Genomic DNA, 16,119 nt, shown 5'->3' with positions numbered 1-16,119 from the left:
TCACTGCAGTTTTGATTTGCATTTTGCTGATAGTTAGTGGTGTTGGGCATCTTGTTATGTACCTGTTGGCCATTTGAATATCTTCTTTGGAAAAGTGTCTATTTCATTTCTCTGCAATTTTTAAATCAGATGTTTGGGGGGTTTTTTGTTGTTGTTATTGAGTTATATGAGCTCTTTATGTATTTTGGATATTAACTCCTTATCCCATATATGATCTGCAAATATCTTCTCCCACTCTATTTTCTCCCTTTTCATTTTGTTGATTGTTTCTTTTGCTGTGAAGAATTTTTTATTTTTAATTTTTCATTGACTCACACTCTTTTCTTATGATCCTACCACACTGGCAACCTTTTTTCCCCCCTTTTTCAGTTTTATTATGTAGAATTATTACAGTTCGACAGCACATACACATTACATTGCATGTAAATACATATATGCAGTATACTGCACATTTTTTTTTGGTTTTCATATATGTACTAATTATTGTTTCTAAGAACAGATTAGATCTCTAACTTTTTAAACTTACATAGTTATCAAAAGAATAAAGCCAACTACAAAATAAGAATCAACAGGATGCGGTAACACATTGGCAACTTTTAACTCCCTAACATTTCTCTCCTGATTGGGGGATCACAAATGCCATTCAAAGTGAATGCATGGTGCAACTTTTCCTAGTGACCATAACCTCCTGGGGAGGGCACGTTGATTGGTGGGAACTGAGAACTTTGAGTTGCATGAGGAACTGCATGTAGGTGTAGAGGTAGTAGTAATATTGTAACCACCATTAGATGTCCTGAATGTTCATATTCAGTTTTGGGTTAATGTGGAGGTTTAATAAACGTAAATTGAAAGTGATCTATCTTCTACTTCAGGCAGGGTAGGTCTCTACTTGTTGGGGAGAAAACTACTGATACAAAAGATGTTGGGATCATCTTATTTTAGGGTTGTTTAGTGACTGCCTGTTTCCAGCCGGTTTATTTTTCTAAGAATACATTCTTTCCTCTCCTGCTTCCCAAACTCTTGACTCGTACGTGTTCATGCAGGGAAACATCTGGTATTTTGAGAATTTTATTTTTGGTGGCAACTGAATATTTTATAAAACTCTGTTTGCACTGCAGCTCCCAAACATAACGGAGCACAATTAATGAAGGGCAATTTGCAAAGGTACATGAAATGCATGGTTTTGTGCGAGTATGGCCGCGTGTTCCATGCAGGCTCTGTGAACGTCAATGTCTCTAGATGGCCTCATGAAGCCTCTGGCATCATGTCAGTTTTACTTGTCATTGTATACTTGGCACAAAGGCTTACAATAAACATTGAAGGATTGAGAAGATGTATGTAGCTCCTTAAACAGTGACTTGTATGTAGCTCCCAACATATTAATTTTTCTTTTAGAGATAAATAACACAAAAATGTTAGCATCCTCCAAATAATTTCATAATTGGATTTTTATACAGAAAAGAAAATAAATAGAGGATGAAAATCAATTTGATGTCAGGGTGAGTAAAACCATGACAATGGATTAGATGGAGTAAGTGAAATTAAAATACAAAGAATAAATCATACACTGAGAATTAACTGAAAACACTACATTATACATTCAAGGTGATGATGAAGCAATTGAACAGAAGTTTGCAATTTGAAATACTTTGAGGATAGTAGATGGCAAAAAGTAAATTGCTGTTAGAGTATCCAATTGTTGTAGTCTTTGCCTCTCAAAATTCAAATAACAGCTGTACTACATTTATAGAGAATGATCTCCACTATTTATAGCTTGAGAACCAATGTTATAAGAAACAAGCTATGTATTAGGATATTTATAGACATTTTGCTTAACGATTTTAGATACTCAGAAGCCTGGTGTATGTAGTTTTCACCAGATACAGAGTTATATGTGTGCTGTGCAGAACCCCCTGTACAAATATAAGTTTTCTTAAAGAGCAATTGCAAGAAATTTTTCTGCCTAGAGGGCCAGAGATACCATTTTCCAGGGAGGAGATTTTGCAGGGCCGCTTCAGTATCTTTTGAGGAGTTTAGGTGGATTTGAGGGACCATCTGGAGACAGTGATAGAGGAGATCAATATCACTGAAGACAAATTACAGTGGATTAGAATAGTTGGTGACTGTGCTTTGATTCAGTCCCTCATGGTGCACCAGGTAAAATTGTAACTGAATGAAAGCTTAGTGATTTGTAGAGGCGGGTGTCTATTGTATGAAGAGCTTTCTGTTTCTGTGTCAGGTTATCGGACAGAAGGCTGCTTCAATAGCTGAATTTTGTGACAGTTTTTAGACACAGTTCATGGTTAAAAATGTTCTCTGTGAATGTTTCCTGGAGGAAGACTGGCTGAAGACTTCAGAGTGCTCCTTTAAATCTTTTTGAAAAAGCATGGGAGCCATGGTGATGGTAAGCTTCATGACAATGTGAATAGGAAGGAAAAAACCTCTCTCAGGCTGTTAGATAGTCCCTAAGCATCATGTCTCCAGATGTTGTGATGACCCTGGCACTGCCTTCACTAATTATTTCATTTAAGCATGACTTGCCTTCCTAGTTAGATTGTTAGTTTCTTACCTACTGAGATCCTGTCTTCAATTTCTTGTTTCTATTTTGGCTGTTCTTACAGCGCTAGGCAAGAAGTAGATGGTGGATCAGACTTTGCTAATTCATCTGGGAAGGAAGGACCACAGGCAGGTGCACTCAGACCTGCATTGTCGACAGTCTTTGAAAGAGCATGCACACATGGGGGATTTTTCTGCACCTTCCTCACAATGGACCCATAGGATAGTGGTTAAAGGGACAGACTCCAGAGCCAGACTGTCTGAGTTCAAATGCCAGCTTTTTCATCTATGACCCTAGAAGAGTTACCTGACCTCTCCGTGCTGCAGTTTCCTCATTTGTAGATGAAGATGACAGGACCTGCTTGAAGTGGATGTAAGGATTTCATGAGTTAACACCTGAAGAGTGCTTAGGACAATGCCCAGCACTGATCCTATATCAGCTTACTTTGCTTACTGTCCACCCTCAAATTGCTAGACTATAAGATTTAAAGTAATACTTACTTTTAAGAAATTGTATTTATGATGTGAAACATGGAGTGAATGCGTCTTGTTGTGTTTGCTCAAGAAAGATACTTGTTCAAATATATTTGTGGAAATTATAGGGAAGATTTTACTTTCTGTCCATGTAATTTGTTTAGCCAGATGTCCAGACTGGTGTGTGGGGAGAAAAATCCACATGAAACTTTGTCCTGTCAGCTATTTCCCTGAGTGCTACAGAAATGAAAGCGAGCAGAGTGGCAGTTAGATGAATTGGTAGGAGAGGTTTGTTGTGGTTGTGTTTAAATAAAAACAGTAGAAACCCACATTCTAGTCCTGGCTTGGCTGCTGACTGCCAGACCCTGGGCAAGTAGCTTAACATCTGCAGAAACAGCCCCAGTTTGTAAATTGAGGAGGTTGGACTGGATCATATCTGAGGCTTCTGCTGACTCTCATGTTCAGTGATTCTGACTTTAAAGAATTGTATAAAAGTCCTTGTAAACATACATGTAATAGCCAGTTAAGCTTTGGTTATAGAATCAATATAATTCTGTCTGTGGTGAAAATTTCTTAAATATAATGCAAAGGAAGATAGAGCATTGAAAAGAATGCAATATCAGGTAATTAGAATAAACACTAGGAAAAGTTTTTCTGGAGAAGCCTAATACTGTATTTTACTGTGTTGTATATTATACTTCAAGTGTAATACCAGTAGCATGTTTAGTAAACTGCATTTACTGACTGTTCCACAACTGAGGAATGAGGGGATTTGGGAAGTCCTTAGCCCTTCCCCACCCAAAAAAGGGAGGAAAGATGTCCTTGAACCATAGAAGTTTAATACCAGTTCAAAAATGCTGATCTAATTGTTTAGTTTCCAAGAGTTTTTTGCAATTTCACTTAAGTGGTACCTATCACACAGGGACTTAAAAAAATTTTTTTTTTCGCTTTTCCCTCTGGTTATTAAGAGAATAAGTGATAAACAAGAAACTTCCTACTTCCTTTTTATTCCCTAAGGGCAATCATTTTTAAAGTTTAGAGTGTAGCCACTGAGAAAGAGAGAGGGAGTTTGAGTGTGTATTCAGACAGCTATATATGTATGTATGTATGTATGTGTATATATATATGTTTATGAACAATTCTCTAAGCTGCTTTTTAACTTAACAGAGTAGTTCCTTCTTTTCCCTGGTAATACATATTCCCTGGTAATACATATGTAGCTACCTCATTCTTTTTAACTGTTTTTTAACAATACTTCATTATATGGATGAATGATAATTTATTTTCTTATTCTCTTATTATTGGATGTAGATGGATAATTTTTCACTATAAACAGTGAGCATCATTACATATTCATCTTTGCCTTTTTAACCATTTCCTTAGTATACATTTTTAAAGTAAAAACCTAGGTAAAAGGATGTGAACATTGAAATTTTAAATACAGACTGCCAAATTGCTTCTAGGAAAATCATATAAAAATATTTATAGAAGTCTAAAGAAATTTTTTTCTAAGAAAAAAAGATTTGATGAAAATGAGGTCCTAAATGGCCAATAGCTGATGACTAGATAAATAAAATGTGATCTCTCCATGCAGTGGGATATTATTTGAATAAAAAGGAGTGACATACTGATGTGTGCTAAACATGCACGGGCCTTTAAAACATTATGCTAAGTGAAAGAAGCCAGTCATAAAGGACCACATATTATATGATTCCATTTCTATGAAATGTCCAGACAGGCAAATCCATAGAGAAAGAGTGATTGGTGCTTGTCTAGGCCTAGGGGGCTGGGGGAAAAAATGGGAGACTGCAAATGGGTATGAGATTTCCTTTTGGGGTGTTGAGAATGTTCTACAGTCAGTTGTGGTGATGACTGAACAACTCTGTGAATATGCCAAAACCCACTGAACTGTACATGTTAACTGGGTGGCTTCTTTGGTGTATGGATTATATCCCAATAGAGTTGTTATTTAAGAAAAATGAAGTATAGGGAGAATTCCATCAGAGCAGATGTATAAAGTGATGTCAGCAGTGTGGAGCCCCTTAGGCGTGGGTTAGGAAGAGCCCATGTGTTTAGTTATTCACAGCCAATAGAATTCCTTTTTTTCTTTTTAATTGAGGTATAGTCAGTTACAATGTGTCAGTTTTTGGTGTACAGCATAGTGTCCCAGTCATGTATATACAGATGTATATTCTTTTCATATTCTTTTTCATTAAAGGTTATTGTGAGATATTGAATATAGTTCCCTGTGCTATACAGAATAATTTTTTTTATGTTTTTACATATAGTGGTTATTATATGCAAGTCTCAAACTCCCGAATTTATCCCTTCCCACCCCCTTTCACCCGGTAACCACAAGGTTGTTTACCATGTCCACAAGTCTGTTTCTGTTTTGTCAATGAATTCATTAGTGTCCTCTTTTTTCTGTTTTTTTTTTTTTTTTTTAAGATTCCACACATGAGTGATATCATATGGTATTTTTCTTTCTCTTTCTGGTTTACTTTACTTAGAATGACAATCTCCAGATCCATCCATGGCATTATTTTATTTTTTATGGTTGAGTAGTATTCCGTTGTATAAATATACCACAGCTTCTCCATACTGTTTTCCATAATGGCTGCACCAAACTACGTTCTCATCAGCAGCGTAGGAGGGTTCCCTTTTCTCCACACCTTGTTGAGCATTTATCATTTGTGGACTTTTGAATGATGGCCATTCTGACTGGTGTGAGGTGATACCTCATTGCAGTTTTGATTTAGTATTCTTTTAAGATATTTAAAATTAAGAAAAAAATTAAAATCCTTCAGTAATTAAAGGGGTTTTTTTAGGTGGATGACTAAGGGGTATTTCTAATCTTTAAGTATTTTCTTAATGTTGCATCTGGATTTGGTTCGGTACGACTAAAAGTGTACTTGAGGATTATTAGAGAAATAAAGATAAATTCCTAAGATTGAGAGCTAGTTTTAGCTTTGTAATTTTGTCAGATGCTCAACTGTTGAGTAAATAATGCTTTTGTTAAAATTCCGTGGGGCACTCATCCAGAAAATAGAGTACAAAAAAGGAATGTGTGTTTGTGTGCCTATGTTCTCCTGTCTGTTGATCCTAAAGAATATAAGAAGGTAAATTTGACCAGTGAAATCCATAATTACAGTGCTTTATTTTGATAATCCATTAATAAATTGTTTTATAACATCTCAGGTATTTGAGTAATTATATTTTTAATCTTCTGCCTCCCTAATCAGAAATAAAAGTTTGCATTCAGATTTGTTCAAATCCCCTCTGGTTTGTTAGAAGGGAATCAGCTTGCTCACAGCTCTTCTTTTCCTTGTATGTTAGGAAGAGAGATTTGTAATTTTGTATTTACGGAAATCAACAGAAAAGATCAGACACCCCACACTCTGAGGCTCTGCCAGATGTAATTTACATTTGAACAAGGATTTACAAAAGAACAAGGATTAAGTTTAACAATTAGAGCAGTATGCTGCAGACTATATCCTAGGAAAACTATTTGGGTCAATAGTTTTTGTTTTCAACAGACTCTTGCATTGTGAGTGCCCAGTAAATTGGTTGTAATTAATAATTGTCTTAGTGCAAGTCTTTGTTTAGGAAGAAGGGAGCTAGCTAAAATAAGTTTGTGGCTGCATTTTGTAGGAATGTTATTACTTTGGTTAATTAGTGAATTTTATTAATATGAACCTATTATAATGATAACTTTTAAAGTCCACCAGTAGTATATTTTGTTGTCTCTTAACTGTGTTTAGTTTTGGCCTCTTAGTCTGTCATTCTTTAGGCATAAAAGCTTGAGTTGGCACTCCTTTTCTTTCTTTTCTTTTCTTCCTCCCTCCTTCTCCCTCCCTGCCTCCCATGCAGTATTATGACAGCCTGTGTGGTGCAGGGCATTTTAAACTGGGGTCAGTGAACCTGCTGAAATTAAATGTAAAATGATGTGTTTATGGATGCACGTGCAATTTCCAAGGTTGAGAGTTCATATCTTTCATCGGAATTTCAAAGCTTTCCGCAACTCTAGAAAATTAAGAACACTGGTGTCAGGTATGTTTTATGATTGTGTTTTTAAGCATGTTTTTCTTTTCCTATACTAAAATACATTTAGAGAGCCAAAATCTCCAGACTGTCACAGTTGTTTATACCGAAGTGCTGAATTGTATCAGCAGCTGCCTGTTATTTCTCTAATCACTCGGTAGCCAGAATTAAAATGTTGTGGCTGGCTTTAATTCATAGCAGGAAGGCCTTTGTGGTTACTGTGATAAATATTAAGCAGAACTTTTCCCCCAAAGCCATTGGTCACGTGCTTTGTCTCACTAGTAATTAACTTATCAATGAGCTATGACACACTCTGGTGGCTTTTCCCTAAAAGATTTATACTTATGGCAAACCAGGGCATGATAAATTTTCCTATGCAAAGTGCCTTTTTGACCCAGAGGAGGCTAATGTAAATTTCTAATGAGCTGTGGGTGTATAGTCGGCGGCGAGTTTCAGCACCTCTTTTGCGGTGGTGTGCACTCTCATCTCATCCGGTCTTATTTTTCCTTAGGTCATTTTGTTTTATATTGTGCATTTGACTCATGTATTCATTTTGAATCTAATACTGTAAAACAAGAAGCTATTTATCATCAGTCAAGAGGTATCTATTAGAGTATGGATTTTGCTTTCAGAGAGCTTGTATTCTCCTGCATGGCCCTTCTATGCTGTAAAAGAGGACAAGTGATCGAAGGTGTGTGAAGTTTGGGAACTAAAACATTTCCCTTCATGCAGCGTGACTTATTTTGCTTTAGAAAATCCACAGTGCTTGAGAGGGTGAATTGATTTCTATCACTGTTTTCAGAAGTTAGGAGATATTTGTCTTTTTGTATGTCTTATTCCCCAAAGAAAGCAGTATTCTTTTGAAACAGAAATTGTGAATCTACAGTGTCCCCTCCCAAAGCACCTGCACTTTCGGTGTCATAAGAAACCCCTTTGCTCCTGGATGACAGTTGATTTTAGACTAAGACACTTTAATAGTGTCCTGCTCTGAAGCGTCATTCTGCTCATCCCAGCACCTCTTCATCTGAGACCAGGGGGAGGGAGCAGGTAACTCAGTTATGTGATTCATTATAATCCAACATGGTTAGAATAGGGTAGAGGCATAAAAGGTGTGTTCTCAGTATCCAGTGATGTTTCTTACGCTGAGTTTTTAGTCTCTCCCTGGGCAACAGTTTTTTTTTTTATATTCCAATATTTTATTTTTAATTACTTTAAAGTTCTTAATAATTATTTTAACATAAAATTAGTATACTTCAAAATCATCACAATTTATTTGCAGCATTTTAGTTTTTTTAACATTTTTTATTGATTTATAATCATTTTACAATGTTGTGTCAAATTCCAGTGTTCAGCACAATTTTTCAGTCATACATGGACATATACACACTCATTGTCACATTTTTTTCTCTGTTAGTTACCATAACATTTTGTGTATATTTCCCTGTGCTATACAGTATAATCTTGTTTATCTATTCTACAATTTTGAAACCCCAGTCTATCCCTTCCCACCCTCCGCCCCCCTGGGCAACAGTTTTAAAACTTTTTTTTTTTGAATCACTGAAAGAATGTCAAGCTGCAAGAATAGCAAACTTCCACATTTTAAGCCTTTGCTGCATTGGCTTTGTCATATCTCTTTCTGTATGTATAGATGTAACATATATTATACATATATATATATATATAATTTATTTTTTGAACTGTTTGAGAGTAGGTTGCATACATCTCAGCCCTTTATCCCTTAATATTTAAGGGTATATTTTCTAAGACTATAACCAAAATTAGAAAATTAAAGAGTCGGTGAAATTTTGAAGTTAAGGAGGAGCCTGAAGACAAAGTAGCTAGCCTTAATTATCATTATCACATTTTGCTAAGATAAATTTGTTCTCTTTCAGTTGAGCCCTCTAAAATAGAACTATTTAAATTTCCTTTAGGTAAAAGTTTTTTTCTGAAACATTGCATATATAGTAGAGGAGGAGTGTATCATTTATCTGTTTGGTTTTAATAGTTAAGAAACTGAAATACCCTGTATCACTACCCAGTTTGTCTTCTGAAGCCCCTTGTATGACCTTCCTAATTCCATCCCTTTCCATTGTCCCTGAAAGGAAATTACTCTTCTGACTTTTGTGCACTTCTTTCTCTAAATTTTCTGTATGACTTAACTACATTTACTTTTATGTTTGCCATGTGTTGGTCTTTTTTGTAAATGGAATGATACTCCTTGCGCTTTTTTCCCCATTTTATTTGCTCAGCTTTTGGAGGAGAGAGTTTTATTGAGGTACAATAACTTGCATGTAGTAAAATTTATCCATGTAGTGTGTAGTTTGATTAAGTGTTGGTGAATGTGTACCTCTGTGCAGTCACGTCCACAGTCAACTCTTTTTGGCGATTCATTCGTCCATGTGGATGCATGTAGCTGCAGTTGATCCACTTCTGCTGTTGTGCAGTATTCCATTGTATGAATATACTGCAGTTTATCCTTCTGTTGTTGATGGACATCTGGGTAGTTTCCAGGTTTGGGCTTTTATGAACAATGCTGCTATGCCCATTATTGCTGGATTGTGGGGATGTATGCACGTTAAATTTTTCTATTTGTGTATAAAATTATTTTCCAAAGTGGTGAGATCACCATCAGTAGTATATGATAACGATGCTACTTGTGATAATGACAGTACTTAATATTATCCAACTTTAAAGTTTCTATCAGTTGGAGCATGTGAAATACTATGTCAATTGTGGTTTTAATTTGCATTTCTTTCAGAACTAATTTGTTGGCTATTAATTTGCTTTCTTTTTAAAGTGCTTGCTCATTTTTTGCCCACTTGGCTTATTTTTTTTGCTTTTTTTCTAATTGATTCCTAGGAGTTATTTCATACTGTGCATATCACTCTTTTGTCAAATACAGATATCTTTTCCCAGCTTGTGGTTTTTCTTTTCACTTGGTTTTAATCTTTTGATTATCAGAAGTTCTAGTTTTAAAAGTACTCAAACCTACTCTTTTTATTTAAGGTTAATATCTTATGTGTCTTGTTTAAAAGAGTCCTTTACTACCTGAGGGTCATAAAAATACTCTTTTGTATTATCTAATATAAATTTTAAAGTTTTGCCTTTCACATTTAAATCTTTGATTTACATCCTTGAAATTGATTTTTTTAAAAATATGGTCTGAGGTAGGGATTAATTTTCCCTCCACAGAGATAACCTATTGCCCCAGCACTGTTTATTGAGTAGTCCAGCCTTTCCCACTCCTCTGTGATACTGGTTGTGTCTTATCAGGCTTCCAGATAACTGAGGATCATGTTCTGAGCTCTGTTCTGTTTCAGGGCCCTGTGTGTCTGTCCCTGAGTACTGTGTTTTCTGCATTACTGATAACCACAGGGCCAGCTTCCCCACTTTGCCCTGCTTCAGCATTCGCTTGGTCCTTCTTGGAGGTTTCCATTAAGAAGTTGTGTTGTGATTGCCTTGGGCATGTAGCCCAGTATGTAAAGAACTGACATCTTTACAGTATGGAATTTGCCAACCCGAGAATTTATCTCTCAATTTCCTCTTTAGCAGTAGAAACTTTCAATTTAAAAGTCTTCATAAACTTCTTAAACAGCTTTTGTTAGATTTGTACCTAGGTACTTAAATTATTATTATTATTTTTTGCTATGGTAAGTGGTATCCTTTAAAAAACTTTTCATGGAAATTTATTACATGATATGTTCATTTTTTTCTATGTGTATAAATGCGCAGCATGCTGAATTTTAAAGCTAAGCACCAGCAGCCAGATCAAAACCCAGAACATGAGCAGTTCCCTAGCAGCCGTCCTCGTGTTCCTTCTCCATTACTGCTGTCCTCCCAAGGGCTACCGCTGTCCCGAACTCCAAAAGCATGGGTCAGTTTGGCCTGTTTTTGTACTTATGGAAACGAGTCGTAGAGTCTTGCTGTGTTCTTCTGTAACTGGCTCCTTCTGCCTGATGTTATTTTTGTGATCATCTAGTTGTAAGTGTAGGTTGTTCATTCTCATCGATGTATGGTATTCAGTTGTGTGAATGTACCACAAGTGGTCATTTAAAGTTGCTTTTTCTGAGTCTTTTTGTTGTAGCTTAGAAGCACTGTTGACTCTAGTATATACTGATTTTTATAGGCAGTAACCTTACTAATTTCTCCTTAATTCTGATATCTCTTTGCAGATTGTTTTGGGCTTTCCTTATAGTTGGTCATATTATTTGCTAGTAATTTTTTTTCCCTGATCCTTATAGCTTTCATTTCTTTTGATCAAAATAAGAAACAAGCATAAAACAAGCCAGATGCAAAAATTGTGGGACATATATTTAATGAGTAAATTAGACAAGTTTTCCTTAGATTTTTGGAAGAGAAAGTGAGCTAGAATTTCTAGTATATTTTTTATAGCCCTGGGGTCCAGTGCCCATGTAGTTGGGACACAGGAGTCGTATTTGGGAGGAGTGAGGCCAGGGGCAGCGGCCTCTTTGCCCTTGGCCACCGGTTCACATTTGTGCAACTAGAGATGAATCTTTCACGAGGTCTTGACAAGCTGTCACAGTTGGTTAACCTCTTCTTGGTTTACCAGTGCTGCTACATAGCTGAAGGATGTTGGGGTAGGGGGCTGGTAATTTGTGTTCTAGCATATAAGTTTGTTGTTTAATTGAATGAAAACAGATTTGGAGCGCACTGAACCCAAAAAGGCACAAGTAAGTTCCACTCTCCCAGGTCTTCATCTGAAGAACTGTAGTGTGTATGGATTGATTAGAACCTCTAGGAAAAAGGGTGAGGTTTTAAAAAAAAAGTTAAAGTCACACAAAGTCTTGAATCACAAATTTGACATGTGATTTCTCAGAAGATGACAGGGATAAAGATAGTAAGGCTCACTTGTAAAGTCTCAATAGGGAATTTTCTTTTTTTTAATTGAAGTATAGTCAGTCTACCATGTTGTGTCAATTTCTGGTGTATAGCATAATGTTACAGTCATACATATACATACATGTATTCCTTTTCATATTCTTTTTCATTATAGGTTACTGTAAGATATTGAAAATAGTTCCCTGTGAGAAAAAAATGTGACAATGAGTGTGTATATGTCCATGAATAACTGAAAAATTGTGCTGAACACTGGAATTTGACACAACATTGTAAAATGATTATAAATCAATAAAAAATGTTAAAAAAAAAAAAAAAAAAGAAAAGGAACCAGGGCACATTATGCAAAAAAAAAAAAAAAAAAGAAAATAGTTCCCTGTGCTATACAGTATAAACTTGTTGTTTATCTAGTTTGTATTTAGTAGTTGGTATCTGCAAATCTCAAACTCCTGATTTATCCCTTCCCATCTCCTTCCCCATACTCCCCATAACCGTAAGTTTATTTTCTATGTCTGTGAGTCTGCTTCTGTTTTGTAAATAAGTTCATTTGTGTCTTTTTTTTTTTTTTAAGATTCCACATATATGTGATACCATATGGTATTTTTCTTTCTCTTTCTGGCTTACTTCATTTAGAATGATGATCTCCAGGTCCATCTAATTTGCAGCAAACAGCATTGTTTTGTTCTTTTTTATGGCTGAGTAGTATTCCATTGTATGAATACACCACAGCTTCCTTAACCAGTCATCAGTCGATGGACATTTAGGTTGTTCCCATGTCGTGGCTTCAGTAGGGAATTTCTATACCTATAATTGAAATCTGGATGGATCACCCTCAAGCTATAACTATAGCTTGAGATGCTGAGTAGTGAGAAAAGTCTTTAATAAGTATGTGATGATTAGAAAAGTGTATTTCTAGCTTATGATTCTTTTCTCCTATATGTTGAAGGCGATTGCAAGAAAGTGATTAGCATCAGCTTAATGCATTTGAAGTTTTCTTAACTGGTCTCCATTTAACCAATTCATTGCATTAACTGGTGCTCCTTGCTTTTTCTGTAACACAAGTCAACTGATGTCCATAATGAGTGGAATGTCCCTGGACATTCCAGGTGCATCCCCAAGCACTTCTATTCCTCCCAGTGGAATTGTAAGCTACCTAGCATCAGTAATATTTGTCCCTTAAGTTATGGAATTTAATTAAATACTATGTAAGTCAATGAAATATGAATGCAGAAAGATGCACTTTCTTTGAAAGTTAGAATCAGTGAAGGTGATTTCCTAAAATGCAGTTCCCAGATCAGCACCATCAGCATTCTCTGGGAACCATTAAAAATGCATATTTTGGGGCCCGGCCACAGACCTGCTGAATCTGAACTCTGAGGGTAAGGCCCAGAAATCTGTGTTTTACCAAACCCGCCAGGTGATTCTGAAGCACGCTGATGTTGGAGAACGACTATGCTAAAAAAAATGCAGCTGAACTAAGTTCAGGAAGGAAGAGGGATTATAAAAATATAGGAAGCTTCTGCACTCAGGTTGTGTTTCAAAGATCTTTTAGTTCTTGATTATCTTTAGAGAAACAGAAACCAAAAATTGATAATGCCTCATGGTATAGTTTACATAGGAAAAACAACCAGAACTCCATTCAGCAGGCCATTTTCAAAGAAATGGCCTTTGCCTCACATCTAAAGATTGGTAAATGAATGAACATATGATATAAATTAACATACAAATGCTTAGAAGTACTAGTATCAGTTTTTATGATTCCCTGCTTTAATCTGCTTTTTTCAGTTTACTGTCCAGCTGCTAAAGTAAGTCCATAAGAGAGGAGAGCTTTGACTGTGTTTGATACATCTACTAACCAGGGCTGAAAGGCATCCACTGTGTACTGGAAGAGCTGGTCAGCCAGTGTCTGTTCTGAAATACATTATCTCATTTAATCCTTACCGTAGCTTTATGAAGTAGGTACCCATTTTAGAGATGGGTAGGGTTCAAATTATTAGATTATATAGCTAATTATTAGAGATTATATAGCTAATTATTAGATATTGTATATAGCTAATTAAATGACACCCAAATTTAAATCTAGATGGGCTTCAGGTTGTTCTCCTGGTGGCACGGTCTGAATGTCAGTGAACAGAAGTATGTGCATTGACATAGAATACCTTGCATCGTTGAGTAGAAAGAGAACAAGTGATTTGGTACCTATGGCAAAGCCTTCTTATTCTCACCGTGGGCCTCCTTGTGCCCAGCGTTTCCAGTAATAATGTTCATGGTGACGTGTGTACAGCCCATCTTTTTCTGAATCATATGTATATGAGTATAGTGAGTTTCTGCTGTATTTTACTCTGAATTCAGAATCAAGGCAAAAAGCAAATGTATTCGTTTTCCAGGGTGCTGTAATAAAGTGCCATAGACTGGGTGACTTGAGTAACAGAACTTTATTTTCTTACACTCCTGGAGGCCAGGAAGTCTGGAATTAAGGTGTGGGTAGGGTTGGTTTCTTCTGAGGCCTCTGTCCTCGGCTTGTAGATGGCCGTCTTCTCCCTGTGTCTTCATATGGTCATCCCTGTGTGTGTGTCCGTGTGTCCCCTAAGCTCCTTTTCTTATAAGGACACCAGTCATTATTGGATTAGGGCCCATTGTAATGACTTCATTTTAACCTAAAGACCACATCTCCAAATCTAGTCATATTCTGAGGTGCTGGGGGTTAGGACTTCAACAGATGAATTTTGAGGAGACAGTTAAACCCCATAACAACAACTAAGATACTTTTAGTTAATTAGAGTTTCCCCAGAAGGTCAAAATCTTTGATTTGAATGTCCTTGACTTCTTTCTCTTTTTAAAATATAATTAGACCAGAGTTCATGGAACCAGACTAATTTGAAATCCAGGTGAGAGCAAACCAGCTTCTTAATGGGTTTTAGGGGAATAATGTATTTGGGTAGCAGAATGGATTCCATCCTTCAAAGACCAATTAAAACTTCTTTAATGATTTAGAATCACATATGTTAATCCTAATCTATTAAGAGTTCGTCATAAAAAAACTGCTAACTTGAGGAATTCTTGTTAAAGGGGAAAAAAAACTTGTAGGACTTGAAATGCAAATAAGCATGTTTTATGTCAAGTTAATTATGCAGCCATTACTTCAAGTCCTGCCTTCAGCTGTATTTTACATATGTCCCTCCTGTGAGAGCTGCTTCTGAAAACATGTCAGCTATGTCTGGAAAGGAGGAATGGGAGTGCTCACTTAATTCTGCTGGTGCATCTTGAAAGAAGGGAAATAATCATTGGAAGGACAGAGTATACTATATAAGTGATTGCTTTTTTGACCCCTAGTTAGGTTGAATCTTAGGTTCCCAACAGTATTTTTCTCCCATGTGTAAAATCAGGTAAACAGTAATGCTTTCTTCATAGCAAATAATTTCTGTGCTCAAATCTCTCATTACTCAGTGTGACGCACATTAGACATGCAGAATCTCAGCCCCCAACCCCAGATTTAGTGAAGCAGAATCTGTTTTGTTTTTTTTTTTTATCACGGTTCACAGGTAATCTGTGTGCATATTCAAGTTTAAGAAGCACTGTTCTGGATGGCAATAGCAGCAGGACTTCAATTAAATTTTTATTTTAAAAGAAAGTCCTGCAATACATTTCATCTCAGTTTTTTGTTCCAGTGTTATATCCAGTTGGTCTCGGCTGAATACTGAAGGATTCTCTGGCTCATCACCTGCAAAACCTTCTGTTCCCCTCCCTTTCCCCATTTATAAAAGGAGATAAGGCCTGAGTGTTGAAAGATTAAAGGATTAGTAAATGCATGTAGGGCTCTGAGAACAGTACTGGGCACAGGAAGTTCAGTCATGTTGTCTTTTGTTGTTTCCATCCTTATTATTACTACCAGTCACTGCCACAACTACCACAACCAAACCCAGCAGCAGTTACTTAGTCTAGGAAAATGCCTACTACAGACAGGTATAGTAAATGTCACCGTTACTTTATGAAGAGCAGTTCCTACCGTGAATACAGATACCATACCAACCCATCAGGTAATTCACGCAAACTTCTAAACCCCTCTTTGAAATAAGCATAAAATGATACCAAAACATTTAAAAGCTTAGTGGAGAAAAAGTATACATGAACCATTCATTTTTTTCTTGCCTGTCTACCATGAAGAAATTCAAGCTCTATTTTTAGTCAGGG

General features: G+C 36.3%; 1 protein-coding gene across 1 annotated transcript in view; it reads left to right on the top strand.

The window, feature by feature from the left end:
* KIF13A (kinesin family member 13A) overlaps positions 1 to 16,119 on the top strand; it is a 174,076-nt gene that overhangs the window by 21,541 nt on the left and 136,416 nt on the right.

Source organism: Camelus bactrianus, chromosome 20 (genome assembly GCF_048773025.1).
Source record: "Camelus bactrianus isolate YW-2024 breed Bactrian camel chromosome 20, ASM4877302v1, whole genome shotgun sequence".
In the NCBI taxonomy this organism is placed as follows: Eukaryota; Metazoa; Chordata; class Mammalia; order Artiodactyla; family Camelidae; genus Camelus; species Camelus bactrianus.
This window is presented reverse-complemented; position numbering and strand designations above follow the sequence as displayed.